Source organism: Osmerus eperlanus, chromosome 28, assembly GCF_963692335.1.
Source record: "Osmerus eperlanus chromosome 28, fOsmEpe2.1, whole genome shotgun sequence".
In the NCBI taxonomy this organism is placed as follows: Eukaryota; Metazoa; Chordata; class Actinopteri; order Osmeriformes; family Osmeridae; genus Osmerus; species Osmerus eperlanus.
In genome coordinates this window covers 8,291,678-8,309,340 of record NC_085045.1, presented here as the reverse complement: position 1 = coordinate 8,309,340, position 17,663 = coordinate 8,291,678, and positions in this window count along the sequence as shown.

Genomic DNA, 17,663 nt, shown 5'->3' with positions numbered 1-17,663 from the left:
AAACCAGAGATATTCTTTATATGTATGTGCAGTCAGAAATACGACTCTACCTGCAGTTTCAAAAACGTGTTCCTTTTGCTTTCCTGGTGCTTGTTTGTTTGGTTGCCACGGTGATGGCGCAGCTGTGATAGCTAACGAGCTAGGCAGAGAGAAAAACGAACATTTACCTAGCATCCACACCTCAAACAAGTTGACCTAGACGCAAAACTATACGTCCAATCCAAAATATAAGGATATTTTCCGAGACCCAAGACTCTGCCGAAACCAGAGATGTCCTTTATATGTCTGTGCGGTCAGAAATATGACTCTACCGGCAGTTTCAAAATCTTGTTTCTTTCGCTTTCTCTGACGGATTTTACCCACCTCTCCATTGAAGTTAGTGAGAGAATTTGAAAGGCTGCTCTCGCTTCAAGGCTCATAGCTGAAAATCTGTAAATGTGAGCTCTTTAGTAGTTACATTGGCTGAAAGAGGACAATTTTTCCTACATTTTAAGGTATAACTTGTTTCTGTAAGTTAAACTATATGAACGTTAGAGGAATTTGTTTGACAAATTAGTTGAATATCAGAAAAAGAGCAGCCAGCTTATTCATAAAAATCAAGAAGGAGCAAACATTTTAATGTATTTCAAACTGTCATAATTCAAAATTGGCTGAACATTTGAAAAAGCTGAATCATTTGGGAATAGCTGAATGTCTTGTGAACATTTTAAAGGTTGAATGGTGTCTCTAGCTGAAAGTAAGCTGAAGTAGTTACGTTTGAAAGAGGAGGAAGCTTTTTAATGATTTGAAAGGATTTACCATTACTTTTAATGGGAGAATAATTTGCACAAAAACCTTAATGTCTTAAAAAGTATAAAAGTGAGAAATACCAAAAGTCATAGCCATCATCTCCTGAAGGAGCTGAACGTTTTGATACAAAAGTTGTAGGAATCGGTTAAAGTATGCAGAACGAGTTAAAGGCCAAAAAACGGCGGAAGAACTAAGATGTTGAAAAACAATAGTGAGAATGCTGAACAGCATTCTCACAATAATATATATGTGAGAGAACAAAGGTTGTGCCCTTGCCGAAGGCAAAGCACACCCAATAATAATATGTGAGAGAACAAAGGTTGTGCCCTTGCCGAAGGCAAAGCACACCCAATTAAACAACATGAACCGCTATAAGTGCAAGTGTACCTGTGGAAAAAAAAAACAAGCAACAATAATAAAAACAATATCACAGCGAGTACAACATTTTTAAATCAGTTACCACTAACCACAAGAGCAACAAGTCTCTAAGCAAGAGTCATTGTGATCCTTGAGGAAACTAACATCGGGTCAAGCGAACCATTCCTAAGTACCGTTGTACTCCCGGAACAAGTGCGTCTTGAGCCTTTTCTTGAAGGTGGAGAGACAGTCAGTGTCTCTCCACTCTTTTGTGTGAATCACACATTTTTTTAAATTAATTTCAGCTTTCGGCTTGCGGGTATTTTCTCAAACCTGGCTTTTTTAGCCCCTCCTGGCTTCCTCCCATCCATCCTCCCTGACGCGTATCATTACGGTAGGGCCGCCCGGCCCAGCTATCGGTAGCCTATCTGAGAAAACTTTTGGGAAAAGACGGGCTATGGACCCAACCAACTCTATTTGGGAGGGGAGAACTATCTCACATGGTACCCATGCAGAGGCTGAGGTGTCAGAATGCGGAACGTGTGTAGCCTATAAGAGAAGACAGACTAACGTGACAAATGTCAACAACAAAAAATCCTCGATCAGCCCAAAAGTGAAGCGGCCCACCGGGAATTCTCCCGATTACCCACTCCGGGCCTGGTGTAATGTAGCCTATTATGTTAAGACAAATTTACGCTCCTGTTTCGCCCGCGAGACAAAAATGCTGCCTCCCCCTCCCTCAGTTACGACGCACTAAATTCTAACAAATATATTTTTTAGACGCTACACATGTTATACATCGTTGGAAAGCTACGATTCTTGTGCTTCCATTGAAATAAACCAATTCAAGATCAAGTCGCAATAGCAAGCAAAGTCAACGTCTTTTTCCGGTGAACATTCCTTCAACAATGCCAAAGAAAAAAGTTGTACTCACCCTAAGTTGTTCAAATAGGTCCAGGTGTGCAAATCATGCCATCAAAACTTGATCTGCGTAAGTCCCAAGGGTTCAAAGTATCTAACCATGTAAAGTAATTCGTCCAAATACAATGTTTTACGTTCATGAATAGCCATTATCCTTTGTTTCATTATGCAAGTTAGCCGACGGAAGAAACAACTTGTTCACATAAGTGTTATTTTCTCCGGTTAGCAACGGAGTATTTACAAAATGAAGGTATCAAAATGTCCGTTGAACCCTCCCCTTTTGATTGACACCTTGTTCGACCCAATAGGAGCTTCCATGCCCCGTTGACAGCCCTCTAAAGCCAACTAGGTCTGTGCGTCCTGCCCCCCCCCCCCCGCCCCCCACACTCGTTCTAAACAAATTTCTCGAACTGGCTTCGGCTGGCTCTGAAATTAGCTCGTTAGCCTTGTAGCTGACAGCTAGCTGAAAATGCCAATACCTCATTTGTATGCGTCTGTGGAGCCTTCAAAATAAAAGTCGATTGCGCAATATGGTTGACAGAATCAGTGTTCTTTGTGCGCCAATCCTTGGAATCAGATAAAGCACTCCAATGTGTTCATGCTTCAGTTTTTGTGTTTCAGTATTACTAATTAGGGATTTAGCTATTATATATGATAGTTCTAAGTACCACCTTTCATTAGAGATAACAATTATGAAAAATAATACCTTTTTATTTGACCTTGACCTTGGTTACAAAGGGTCATTTTGGAGTCTCCAAAAGACCCTTTTAGAAAATTCCTGGATGTACTCTTATAAAAACATGTGTCAAATATGAATATATTGTGGTATTATGTTTGACTTTTGATTTGAATTGGGTAAGGCTTCAACCTGTGGTCCAATTTAGTCTTCCAGATAATACCTACCACCTCTAGGCCTCTTCAGGCCTCTGTTTTCAAAACAAAATCTAGGCGGAAATAGAAATTTTCACTTTCCTTGTGTTCAAGCTTCTATTACTCAACACTAGAAGGACTGACAGGGGTCCTGACAACAGGGGACATAACTTCAGAGTGTCAGCTTTCAAAAGAGATCATTTACATGCATGTACTCCAAATGGTTCAAGAACAGCTTCCAATTTACTTTGGGTATGCTGTTTAGGCGTTTTCAGGCAAATTTAACAGGAACATGAAAAGGTTAAGAAAGTGACATTCGGGATGAAAAGACTGCATGTGTGTTCTCAAGTTTGATGTTATGGAGTGACAGCGGTTTCTTAAAAATGACCAAAACAGCTTAACTACTTTGGTTTCTGGAGTATCAAAGCCTAGCCAGATTGTTGACAAAACCAACATCATTTGTACGTTATCGTGTAAGAAACCACTGAGTATTTGCAAATGTCAGTCTTGCTAGAAAGTTCTTGGGCATCATGTGGACCAATTTGTATGTGAAAAGGCTATGTAACTAGTAGGGCCTACATGCAGTGGTGTAGTCAAATTTTTTGTAGTGAGTATACTGTGATTTTCCCCTCCCAGCCTCATACTTGCCTGTCCCAGAGCGACACCCCATACACCAAGCACTGTGACGTTTCCATATACAAACTGTACACGGACAACTGATGTTTCAGTATTGATGGCATTTATTTAAAGCCCTGGAAAAACAACACTTAAAGTTGAGAACAGATGAGCTGATTTAATTTTTTGAGAAACGCAACCTAACCTGAACACAACAAAACCTCACACAAATGAGCCATTTAATCGACACCCCTTCACTGACGCAGTACCCTGCAGAAAATCGGCAGATCCTCTTTTGGCTATTTTAACATAGCCTTAAGTCACTACAGAGATGGGTGGGCAGCCTGGTAGTCTACAATGCTTTCCAAATATGTTTGTACTCAGGGATCTGAGGTGTGCATTTCCTCCTTGGGTGGCGGAGCGATGGCTTCTTGTCCATGTTGTCACATACTTTCTTGGCTCAGAAAGTCTTACAGGGGGCCCATTGATCAATCAATCAATCAACTTTATTTATATAGCACATTTAAAAAACCACAGGGGAAGCCAAAGTGCTTCCCCTGTGCTGATACATAAAAATACATATAGAAAACACAAACAAACAATTGATGCTGATCATCATCACATTGGACAACAACAGTCTAGATCTCTTGTCTGTGCAAACATTGTTCATGAGGCGAGACTTCATGAGACTGAAGCCCCTTTCACACTCAGCAGTGCTGCAAGGGATGGTCTGCATGCATCTTATGAGAGGTTTTAGGCTTTCAGGCTCACTGTCTGGGTGCTCAAGGAAATCTCTCATACCATTTACTGCTTGCTCTTCACAAAGATTGAACCGCACAGTCTTTTTACTTGTGCCTCCCCATACCGTATGCCAGGTGTTGATGGCCAGTTGCTTATATCCAGAATGCTGAGATCATGAAGCATTTCACCTTCAAATGAGAGGCGCTTCTCCATGTTGTTAATCAGACTTTGTAGGAACTGCTTTGCATTGATTGGTGTGAGCTTTGCATTTGACTCGAGTGGAACTGATCTAAATTGTCCCAAAGCCTGTGCTGTCAGTGCCTCCTTTGATTTCTCTCCTGGGGTGTCTTTGAATGATGCCAGCACTCTGATGGTGCGCTTCAGAAGCTGGTCTGCTCTCAAGTGTGACTGAATGGGCCTGGAGTTGCTGGGACAGGTTTGCAAGCTCAGACAGTGCATCATACATGAGTCCAAGGTCACACAGAAATTCCTTGCTTTGCATACGACGTGCCAGGCCTCTGTAAGTTTGTATCTCTTTGCTGTTTCTTGTTTCGTCCCCTGCAGCATTTTCAAAGTGTCTGTTGAGTGCTTCATAGGATCTCCACACACCCTTTACAGAACTGAAGCTGCTGGCCACCCATCGCATAGATAAAACTCAGCCAATTTTCAGGACTTCTGAGCCCACTTCTTGCGCTGCTTCCAGAAGCTCCTGTGAGTTTTTATTAGACTGACTGTACAGGTTGTGGATCTTCTCCATAAAAGCTTTGAAGTGATTCACTGCCTGAACCTCATCCACAGCATCAGATACAGCCAATTCCAAACGGTGGTTCATGCAGTGCCATGTGAAGATGTAAGGGTACCTTGCAGTGAGCCTGGTTGCCACACCAGAGTTCTTGCCTAACATGACACTGGCTCCATCAGAAACAAATGAGACCCAATTTGTTTGAAGCCACTCTTCACTGAAGCCTGCAGTGTCTAGACAGTTAAGTAAAGTTTCTTCTATACCCTCTGCCCTTTGGCTCTCCAGCTCAACTAGCTCTAGGAACACAAATTCAGGAGTAGCTCCATCTACTGAGGCTTTAACGTTTACAATCATGGCAGATTTGTGGCTGAGAGATGTAGCCTCGTCAATGAGAACAGACAATTTGCTTGGAGATGACAATAGTGTTAACTATTTTGTTCTGCATCTCTTTTGCTATGTGTTCTACGATTTTTGTGGAACTGTACCTCGAGTGGAGACTAGTGCCCATGTTAACACCATTTTCTTCCTGAAGCTCAATAAGATTGTCATGGTCAGTGAAAGGTCGGTTCATCTTTGCAAGGTAGTATGCAGTTCTAAATACAGCATCTGTCTCAGCCAACACAGTCTCTGACAGTTTTCACCAAAGTTACAAGTACATCCTGCCTACCCTTTTCAGTGAGTTCCTGGGTTATTTCATGTGCCCTCGATGTCTCGTCTTTTAATTTTGTTACGCAAAGAAGAAAGAGCTGTGGATCTGTTTGTACTGGATCTTAAAGTACACCCATTCCTCAGATATGGATATTCTTTTTTCAGTAAAGATGGTGGTTGATTTTGTTGAGCTGCAGAACGCACAACCTGGAAGTATACAAAACCATGACTAATATCAGCATTCAAGTTTTGTATCTATTAGCAATAACATCTGCTCAACAGGGCCCAAATTTACTCAAAAGTAATCTGTATTTGTCTGTATTACTCTGAGGAAGATGCTGTGGCATAAAAACGTCAATAGTTTTTAATTAATAAACATGTCCTAGAGCTTCATTCTTGGCATGGTTTCAGTCTGTGAGTGCTCCAACTATTCCTTGATTGTTATTATACCATATAGTAATTCAATTGTGTAATGTAATGCACATTTAAGATGACCATGAATTTACTCTCATTGTGTGTGCTTTGCTTTCGGCAAGGGCACAACCTTTGTTCTCTCACATATATATTATTGGGTGTGCTTTGCCTTCGGCAAGGGCACAACCTTTGTTCTCTCATATATATATTATTATTATTATTGGGTGTGCTTTGCCTTCGGCAAGGGCACAACCTTTGTTCTCTCACATATATATTATTATTATTTTTATTATTTTTGCCCCCCTAAAACTCAGTCAATATTTGGCCTACATAGACAACCTAGGTGTCAAAAGTTTCGTCTTGGTAGCGATTGAGTTGCTTCTATTGGGATTTACGTTCCGTTGCATGGTTTAAGTAGAAATTACGTTTTTGTGGCGAAAAGTGAAGCTAACGGTGGCTAACTTGCTAGTCAGTCAATGACGCTACTTACGTCACTAACGTCACGAAAACTCGCGTGACTACCTCTAGCAGAACATTAGTTTAGCAGCTCGTTAACTTCTGGGAGATAGCTAAGCTAACTGCTTTACTGCAAGGCAGCTGCAGAAACGCCACAAGCAAAGAGGCCAGGGTGATAACTATTTACTAATTTTACTTTGTGATATGACATCTCTATGATGTCATATCTGTCTATGATGCATCTGTTTTCAATCGTTAAAATAAACATTCCTCACAAATACATTTTCGTTGTAGGATTTATTATGACATTAGATTACAAGTAGGCTCCTCCCTGAGTCACCACCTTACCGCGGTGGAGGGGTTTGCGTGTCCTAGTGATCCTGGAAGCTATGTTGTCGGGGGCTTTATGCCCCTGGTAGGGTCACCCAAGGCAAACAGGTTCCAGGCGAAGGACCAGACAAAGCGTGGCTCAAAAACCTACCATGAAGAAAACAAACAATGGTTCTCAGTTGCCCCTGCCCGGAAGCGGGTCACCGTGGCCCCCCCCCCTGGAGCCAGGCCCGGGGCTCGATGGCGAGTCTTTTCCCATGGGGCCCGGTCGGGCACAGCCCGAAGAGACAACGTGGGACCCCCTTCCAGTGGGCTCACCATCCGCAGGAGGGGTCATGGGGGTTGGGTGCAGTGTGAGACGGGCGGTGGCCGAAGGCGGGGGCCTTGGCGGTCCGATCCTCGGCTGCAGAAGCTAGCTCTAGGGACGTGGAACGTCACCTCGCTGGCGGGAAAGGAGCCGGAGCTGGTGCGCGAGGTAGAGAAGTTCCGGCTAGATATAGTCGGCCTCGCCTCAACGCACAGCATCGGCTCCGGAACCAATCTCCTTGAGAGGGGCTGGACTCTCTTCCACTCTGGAGTTGCCCTCGGTGAGAGGCGTCGAGCTGGGGTGGGAATACTTGTTTCCCCTCGGTTCGGCGCCTGTACGTTGGGGTTCACCCCGGTGGACGAGAGGGTAGCCTCCCTCAGCCTTCGGGTGGGGGGACGGGTCCTCACTGTTGTTTGTGCTTACGCACCAAACGGCAGCGCAGAGTACACACCCTTTTTGGAGTCTCTGGGAGGGGTGCTGGAAAGAGCTCCTCCCGGAGATGCCCTCGTCCTCCTGGGGGACTTCAATGCTCATGTGGGCAATGACAGTGAGACCTGGAGGGGCGTGATTGGGAGGAACGGCCCCCCCGATCTGAACCCGAGCGGTGTTTTGTTGTTGGACTTCTGTGCTAGACACGGCTTGTCCATAACGAACACCATGTTCAAGCATAAGGGTGTCCATATGTGCACTTGGCACCAGGACACCCGAGGTCTCAGTTCGATGATAGACTTTGTAGTCGTGTTGTCGGATCTGGGGCCGAATGTCTTGGACACTCGGGTGAGGAGAGGGGCGGAGCTGTCAACTGATCACCACCTGGTGGTGAGTTGGCTACGATGGTGGGGGAAGACGCCGGTCAGGCCTGGCAGGCCCAAATGTAATGTGAGGGTCTGCTGGGAACGACTGGCAGAATCCCCTGTAAGAAGGAGCTTCAACTCCCACCTCCGGGAGAGCTTCGATCATGTCTCGGGGGAGGCCGGGGACATTGAGTCCGAATGGGCCATGTTCCGGGCCTCCATTGTTGAGGTGGCTGACCGGAGCTGCGGACGCAAGGCGGTCGGTGCATGTTGCGCCGGTAACCCTCGGACCTGGTGGTGGACGCCGGAGGTGAGGGAAGCCGTCAAGCTGAAGAAGGAGGCCTATCGGACTTTGTTGGCTGGGAGGACTCCAGAGGCAGCTGATGTGTACCGGCAGGCCAAGCGGAATGCGGCTTTGGCGGTCGCGGAGGCAAAAACCCGGGCGTGGGAGGAGTTCGGCGAGGCCATGGAGAATGACTTCCGAACGGCTTCGAAAAGGTTCTGGTCCACCATCCGGCGACTCAGGAGGGGGAAGCAGGGGGATGGTGCGCTGCTGACCTCGACGGGGGACGTCCTGGATCGGTGGAAGGAATACTTTGAAGACCTCCTTAATTCCACCAACACGCTTTCCGACGAGGAGGCAGAGTCTGGGGACATTGGGGGGGGCCCTTCTATCTCTGGGACTGAGGTCGCCGAGGTGGTTGAAAAGCTCCGCGGTGGCCCCTGGGGTGGATGAGGTCCGCCCGGAGTTCCTTAAGGCTCTGGATGTTGTAGGGCTGTCTTGGTTGACACGACTCTGCAACATCGTGTGGACATCGGGGACAGTGCTTCTGGAGCCGAGTGCACCAGCTGGGCGTAAAAAAGTTGGTCTTAACTCCTACGTCGGTCTTAGCTACGTCCGACTTTGTGATTTGAATTTACACCGAGTGCACCAAGCTTGACAGACCACGGTCGTAGCTACGCCTGGTCTTAAGATGCGCGTCCTTGTGAAAATGAGAAAGCGTCGATCGTTGCCAAGCAACACATTTAAGAGCTTAAGCGCACCCTACTACTGCCTAGCATCTCCCTTAAAATTAAGCAATGCAGGATAAAGAAAACCCCCAAAAAAGACAGAAATTAGAAAACTTAGAGATGTATAACCAGAATAGAAGCGTACTCACGGGAAAATTCAATAACAGCAACACAAACAAGCAAAAGAAGTCAGCGTGGAAATCAATAACCGATCAAATTAATAATGAATGACTGCGGACAGTTGAAGAGGTTAGGAAGAAGTGGAAAGATCTTCTTTCCAGGGCAAAAAAGGATGCATCGGCATTTAAAAACCCGCCAACAGGGGGTGGTCCTTCACCAAAAATATCAGTTTATAGTGGTATTATTATTGATATTTTTGGAGAGGACTCTCCCACCTTTAACGGATTGAACGGCTTTGACAGTTCTGAACTGTCAGTTCAAATGGTTGAAGACTCCGACGTTCAGTGCAGCACAGATCACGATATGACAGCTGTCAGTGTGAGTGGTAAGTCATTTTGCCTATTCCCACTACAGCTACATTTGTTTGTTTGCTAATCAATAGCCTCGTACTAGCGAGTATCGTTAGGCCTATATATCGTTTGCATTACGATCAAGTGCTAGCCTATAGAAAAATAGCTACAAATAGTCTACACTGTTGCAATTTTACAGACTCAAACGACACCCTGAGTGAAGAGGAGAGCCCCACAACACAAAGGATGACACAATCCCAGAGGTCCATGCCCACAACCCCCAAGCGAAAGAGAGATTTTGCTGAGCTGCAGCGCATACTTCTTGAAAAGGAAATCATTTGTGTTGAGGTCGAGACCGCCAAACTCAAGGCAGAACATGAGAAGATAGAGCTTCAAAAAGAAAAACTCAAACTAGAACTCAAACTTCTTTAGACAAAATATACTAACGTCTCAAACAAAGACACCATGATGACATACACCATTCTTTAGTTAAGCTATTTTGATTTAATGAAAACAATTGTCAGGCCTATACAAATATTTACAAATATACATATAAATAAATAAATAATTGCCATTGATAGGCTATTTCTAAGGCCTACTGATGTAGCTAGAGATTGTTTGTACTGTTTGTTTCTTATGAATAAGATATATATAAATGAAATTGAAGAAAACCATTAGAAAACTAAGTTATGAGCACACATAGCCTATGCCTATGGGCCTAGATGTTATTTATGATATGATCGCGGACTAGTCGTCCACCGATATCTTCAGGGATGCCAGCCACGGGGTTCTCGTCAGCCTCCAGCACCACTTCTCCTTGCATCATAAGGGGGATTCTCTTTTTAACGCAGATGTTGTGCAGCACCGCAGTAGCAGCAATAACAACACAGACGCGTTCAGGGTGCATTCGCATTTCACTGTGGAGGCAGTGAAACCTAAAAGAAACAAGAACTAAAATCACCATATAGGCTATCAGAGCAAAATATACACCTATAGGTCCTATACTAACCTTTAAAAAATGTGTTAGTGCTGCTTAGGCTATTCGTTTTTGCCCGTTAACCGGGCTACTAACCTGCGTTTGAGCACTCCAATGCACCGCTCAACGATGTTCCTTATTTGTGCGTGCTTATTGTTATAGGTTTGTTCTTGTGCAGTTCTCGCTGCAATCACCGGTGTCATTAACCACCGTTTCAGTGGGTATCCACTATCCCCAAGGAGAATGCCATTCCCTCTCCCTGCCTCAAATTCCCGATGGAGGGCACTCTCTCGGAGGATGCGAGCATCATGTGTTGACCCAGGCCATCTTGCCACAAGGTCTATAATGGACATATCCGAGTCGCATGCTATTTGTACATTAATCGAATGATAACCCTTTCTATTGACATATAAATACTCATGATCGGAGGGGGCCTGAATGCGAACATGAGTACCGTCAATGCACCCGACAATACCAGGTACCCCAGATTTCGAATAGAAATCCTGCTTGGTTTTGGATGCTTCTTCGTAGGTGGGTAGGGGGATGTGTCGCCTAAAGCAGCACTGAAGGGCCAACGACACTCTTCGAATTGCTCGACAAGAAGTCGTTCTGTGAACATTAATCATGTCTCCCATTGTATTTTGAAAGGCCCTGTTTGCAAAAAACCTCAGTGCAATCAGCACTTGCAGGGCGGGGGACAGCGCGGCGTTTCTGTCCGTTGCATGTTGGAGATGAGGGGAGAGCTCCTCGATTAGCTCAAAAATATTGTTCCTACCGAAACGAAACCTCTCAATGAGCTCATTTTCGGGATAAATATCAAGTGGATTTCTGCGATCACGGACGACTCTTTCTCGCCTTAAAGCCCTTTCAATTAGTTGTCTATAAACGAGACGCGCTGCCATCGTTGTGAGTATATTGTCCGATCAAACTGTTGTACATTATAATTACCATGGATATTAGTCCGATTTTCCAACTTACGCCTGCTCCCCACTAGGCGTAAAATGTACACCCAGGTGCAGCACATAAAGGGCTTAAATCTAACTGGTGCACTAGTCGTAACTTTAAGTTAGTCGTAACTTTCAGTTCTACGTCGGACGTAGCATTACACCCAGGCGTACGCCCAGCTGGTGCACTCGGCCCCTGGACTGGCAGACCGGGGTGGTGGTTCCCCTTTTTAAAAAGGGGGACCGGAGGGTGTGCTCCAACTTTAGGGGGATCACACTCCTCAGCCTCCCTGGGAAAGTCTATTCAGGGGTTCTGGAGAGGAGGGTCCGTCGGATTGTCAAACCTCGGATTCAGAAGGAGCAATGTGGTTTTCGTCCTGGCCGTGGAACTGTGGACCAGCTCTATACCCTCGGCAGGGTTCTGGAGGGTGCATGGGAGTTCGCCCAACCAGTCTACACATGTTTTGTGGATTTGGAAAAGGCGTTCGACCGTGTCCCTCGGGGGCTCATGTGGGGGGTGCTCCGAGAGTACGGGGTACCGGACTCCCTGATCGGGGCTGTTCGGTCCCTGTACGACCGGTGCCAGAGTTTGGTCCGCATTGCCGGTAGTAAGTCAAACTTATTCCCGGTGAGGGTTGGACTCCGCCAAGGCTGCCCTTTGTCACCGATTCTGTTCATAACCTATATGGACAGAATTTCTAGGCGCAGCCAGGGCGTTGAGGGGGTCCGGTTTGGTGACCTCAGGATCGGGTCGCTGCTTTTTGCAGATGATGTGGTCCTGTTGGCTTCATCGGGCCGTGACTTTCAGCTCTCACTGGAGCGGTTCGCAAACGGATGCGAAGCGGCTGGGATGGGAATCAGCACCTCCAAATCTGAGGCCATGGTTATCGACCGGAAAAGGGTGGAGTGCAATCTCCGGGTTGGGGAGGAGATCTTGTCCCAAGCGGAGGAGTTCAAGTATCTCGGGGTCTTGTTCACGAGTGAGGGAAGGATGGAGCATGAGATCGACAGGCGGATCGGTGCGGCGTCCGCAGTGATGCGGGCTCTGCATCGGTCCGTCGTGGTGAAGAAGGAGCTGAGTTGAAAGGCGAAGCTCTCTATTTACCAGTCGATCTACGTTCCTACCCTCACTTATGGTCACGAACTGTGGGTAGTGACCGAAAAAACGATAAGGATGCCTCCTGGACGCCTCCCTGGTGAGGTGTTCTGGGCACGTCCCACTGGGAAGAGGCCCCGGGGAAGACCCAGGACACGCTGGAGGGACTATGTCTCTCGGCTGGCCTGGGAACGCCTCGGGGTCCCCCAGGAAGAGCTGGTGGAAGTGGCCGGGGAGAGGGAAGTCTGGGCCTCCCTGCTTAGGTTGCTGCCCCCGTGACCCGACCCCCGGATAAGCGGATGATGATGGATGGATTACAAGTAAACGATTTGTGGGTGAAATTATCATTACCTGTGGTTTCAAACCAGTGTATCACTGCAACGCTGTAGCCTACGCGAGACACAAAAACATCTACACAGCTGTTTAGGAAGTTAAACGGCGACAGAACATGTTCGGCACTCCCCTTACTTAAATCAAAAGTCTATCTAACTACTAACCTGAACGTCATTGCCACAGCCTAAACTTTGTCAATCTGTTCATGAAAATAATTAATTTCAGCCTAAACCGTACAACGGAACGTTAAATCCAATTCAACCAACGCAATCGCTACCAAGACGAACAAAGCAGTAGTCTAGTACTGTACCGTAGTAGTACAATTTACCGGGGCAGCTTCTCCACACAGGGCTATATCGTATTTTGCGTTGTTACTGACAATTATCGCTACCAGCGAGCTTTTTATGAATGAGCGATTTTCCACTAAATAAATGTCAAGCTTATTTATATAAGCATATTTTCAGTTAGCAGATGGTACTGTTTGAATCGCGATTCCATCTTCTACTGCCGGTAACGTCATAGAATAATCTTCAAAGGGGGTTCTTTATTAATGAATGAATGCAATGAGTAGGCTAAATGCCTGAAAATATCACGAAAAGGGAAAAACTTAAAAGGACGTTTAAGTCATAGAGATTAGGTCAATTTTTACACCGGTCTGCCAAATGTATTCGTTTTGATTCAACGATGAGGCTGCCTCTTGCAGGGGAAATGAGAAGACATCTATTTCATTCTACACTTCACTCGTATTTTCAGTTGTAAATGAGCAGCAAAAAAAAGATGCTTTTAAATCTATGTAATCTTTATAAATAATAAGTATGCATTTTTATATAAAATATACAGAAACATCAGTTAAATGAAAATGTCATTCAAAAACGAACCCCTGTGCAACCGACGCAAGCAAGCACACCCTACAATTTCCCCAGAAATTGTACCCTCTCTAGTTTGCATTGTAATTGACCTTATGAATTTCATTGCTTATCAACTTTGCATGTGTGCTGATATCTACCTAACTTTCTGTCCCTCCACTCTAACCAAGGATGCCTGTGCTTAAACTCCCTAGCTTGACTTTCAGTCCACAATGCTGGCCAGGAGTTTTCACCATCTCTCATCATCTGAAACAAGGAAATATAAACGTTGTATTCTGTTTACTGCTGTACTCAGGCACACGCAGACACAGACACTGTGAAGGAATGATAACTATACTGCTAATCAATGCTGCTATACCAATCACTACCTTATATACATATATACACATATTATGTAATGCTCTATACTAAAACATGTATCCAATTGTGATCAATTGATTTAATAAAGAACATATGAGATCATGCAACAGGATGCTTTCTGTGCAAGTAAGGTCCTGCTGAAATGTATCTGTGTAAAGTAAGATCATGCTAAATTGTAACTTTGGTGTGTGGGCAAGAATGCCGATGTCAGGCAAACTGTTTTGGGAGGCGAGTTTGTGATGCTCAGGGACCGCAGTGAGCACAAAAGGGCCTCTCAGCGCTTGGGAGTAAAAGTGTCAACTTGGGAGATAAGGTAATGTTGGGACAGTAACTCTTCTCTGCTTAAGGACGGGTCAGATCAGCCGGTCTGACCACCTTTGGATATACTCTGTTCTGAGGTCGCATTCCCTTGGAGACCACGCCCCTATCCCCCCTTTCACACTACCCCTCCCCTTGGAGACCCTGCCCCACCTGCATCCCCTTGGAGACCCTGCCCCTGTCCCCCCTTTCACACTACCCCTCCCCTTGGAGACCCTGCCCCACCTGCATCCCCTTGGAGACCCTGCCCCTGTCCCCCCTTTCACACTACCCCTCCCCTTGGAGACCCTGCCCCACCTGCATCCCCTTGGAGACCCTGCCCCTGTCCCCCCTTTCACACTACCCCTCCCCTCACCCCTTCTCCTGGAGACACGACCCCCCCCCCCTTCCTTGGAGGCGCAGCTCCCATCTCCCTGCACGCCATCAGGACCTTGGGGCGATCTACTCCCTTCCCTGGAGCCCCCCTCCCTTGGATTACCTCAGACCTGTGGGTCTTGTCTGCCCCCCTCCATGAGTAGACCTGTGGGTCTTCTCCGCCCCCTCCCTCTCCGAACATCACCAGATCCTTGGACTGCCCACCTTGTGCCACCATGAACGCCCTGGACATTCAATTGGACAACCACATTCCCACCCCACGGTCTTCTGACCAATCGCCTGTCACAGACCACCCTCTCTGGGGGGTACAAGACCTGTCTCCAGAGGACAGGGAGACAGAACTTGGAGTGGGCAGAACTCTCTCTGATGTCTGTCACGACCACTTTCTCAACGAAGGCCTTCGTTTGTCCTATTCTGAGACTGTTTCTGTGAGACTGCTGTTGCATCATCGACTGATTCATTGTACTAGACTACGAACATCTTGTGTTTTCATTGTGTATCTTGTGATTGCATCATTACTTACGTTAAACTACAAATAACTTGGTCCGATATTTAACCTTGTATTATTCTCCACTACCCAGTTACACAATCCTTAACAACACACAATATCATATGTAAGTTACTGCACTTACAAGGTAACAGTAACGTTGCGGTAGAATTTTCTGGCTGGTTTTCTGTGGTAACGTTTACGATCGGATCATCATGATCTGAGACTGTGGGAGCTGCAGTGTCACCGGACCCGACAGACTTTTGAAAACACTGAAGTAGTGTTATTTGGGTCTGTTTACGTTTCATATCTCGTTATTTTAAAACGTAGTTCAAACTCTACGTAGTTGCGAGAAATGAAAGACCGCGCAAAGAATGACAGCCAAACAACGTCTTTTTTTTAAGCCAGCCGGTGCCAAACAACTTGTTGTTGCTTAGTAACTTTAAGTGACGTCACGTCAGATCCAGGGCACGGCAACGGAAGCCCCAAAGATCCAATTGTCACTGATTCACGGGGAGAATTTATTAATAAAAGCGAGAACGTTCTGTCACAAAACGATGTTGTTACGTATCATCGCACCTTTGTAAGTGGGTATACGGCTTTTCCTAGTGGGTATACGGCGTATACCTGCGTATCACGTAGACTACACCACTGCCTACATGTACTACTACATAGTAGTACATATACATTTCAAACTACTACAATACAAAATATTTTTCTGACCTATTAAGTAGTATAGCCCAATACATAGTATGGGGAAACTTCCAAAAATACCAGGTTGTCTTACTGCATCAGGTCCTACTTTGCAAGCCAGCATGCTTGCTGTCTATCCTCTGCGCAGTGGAAGACACGCCACATCAACTGAACTACATACAGGTGCATCTCAATAAATTAGAATATCATCAAAAAGTTGATTTATTTCAGTAATTCGATTCAAAAAGTGAAACTCCTATATTATATAGATTCATTACACAGATTGATATATTTCAAATTTCTTTTAATTTTGATGATTATAACTGACAGCTAATAAAAACCCCAAATTCAGTATCTCAAATTAGAATATTGTGAAAGTTCAATATTGAAGACTCATGGTGTCACACTCTAATCAGCTAATTAACTCAAAACACCTACAATGGTTTCCTGAGCCTTTAAATGGTCTCTCAGTTTGGTTCAGTAGGCTAGACAATCATGGGGAAAACTGCTGACTTGACAGTTGTCCAGAAGACGGTCATTGACACCCTGCACCTTGTGTAAGACACAAAAGGTGTGCTGTATGCAAGCACATTAATGGAAAGTTGAATGGAAGGAAAAATGTGGTAGAAAAAGGTGCACAAGCAACTGGGATAACCGCAGCCTTGAGAGGATTGTGAAACGAAGGCCATTCAAGAATTTGGGGGAGATTCACAAGGAGTGGACTGCAGCTGGAGTCCGTGCTTCAAGAGCCACCACGCACAGACGTATCCAGGACATGGGCTTTAACTGTCGCATTCCTTGTGTCAAGCCACTCTTGAACTACAGACAACGTCAGAGGCGTCTTACCTGGGCTAAGGACAACAAGGACTGGACTACTGCTCAGTGGTCCAAAATTCTCTTCTCAGATGAGAGTACATTTTGCATTTCATTTGGAAATCAAGGTCCCAGAGTCTGGAGGAAGAAAGGAGAGGCACAGAATCCAAGTTGCTTGAGGTCCAGTGTAAAGTTTCCACGGTGTTGGTCCACTGTGTTTTCTCAGGTCCAAGGTCAGCGCAGCCATCTACCAGGAAGTTTTAAAGCACTTCATGCTTCCCCCTGCTGACCAGCTTTATGGAGATGCAGATTTCATTTTCCAGCAAGACTTGGCACCTGCACACACTGCCAAAGGTACCAGTACCTGGTTTAAGGACCATGGTATCCCTGTGCTTGATTGGCCAGCAAACTCGCCTGACCTAAACCCCATATCCCCAATTCATGCAAAAGGAGCCCCGGCCAAGTATTGAGTGTTGTACATGTTCATACTTTTTAGTAGTCCAACATTTGTGTTAAAAATCCTTTTTTTTTTTATTGGTCTTAATATTCTAATTTTCTGAGATATTGAATTTGGGGTTTTCATTAGCTGTCAGTTATAATCATCAACATTAAAAGACTAAAACACTTGAAATATATCAGTCTGTGTGTAATGAATCTATATAATATAGGAGTTTCACTTTTTGAATCGAATCACTGAAATTAATCAACTTTTTGATGATATTCTAATTTATTGAGATGCACCTGTACATTACAAAGTAACAGCAGTTTTTTTTTATACCTCCAAGGATTATTTTTAGGATAAGTTTTTTTTCAGCAATCTAAACATTTTGCACTGCAAACTGTCACAGATTTATGAGAGAGGATCAAAGTTCAAGGGGCAATATAATATATAATATAATGTCAATTGTATGCACTGCGTGCGACAGTACTTACATTG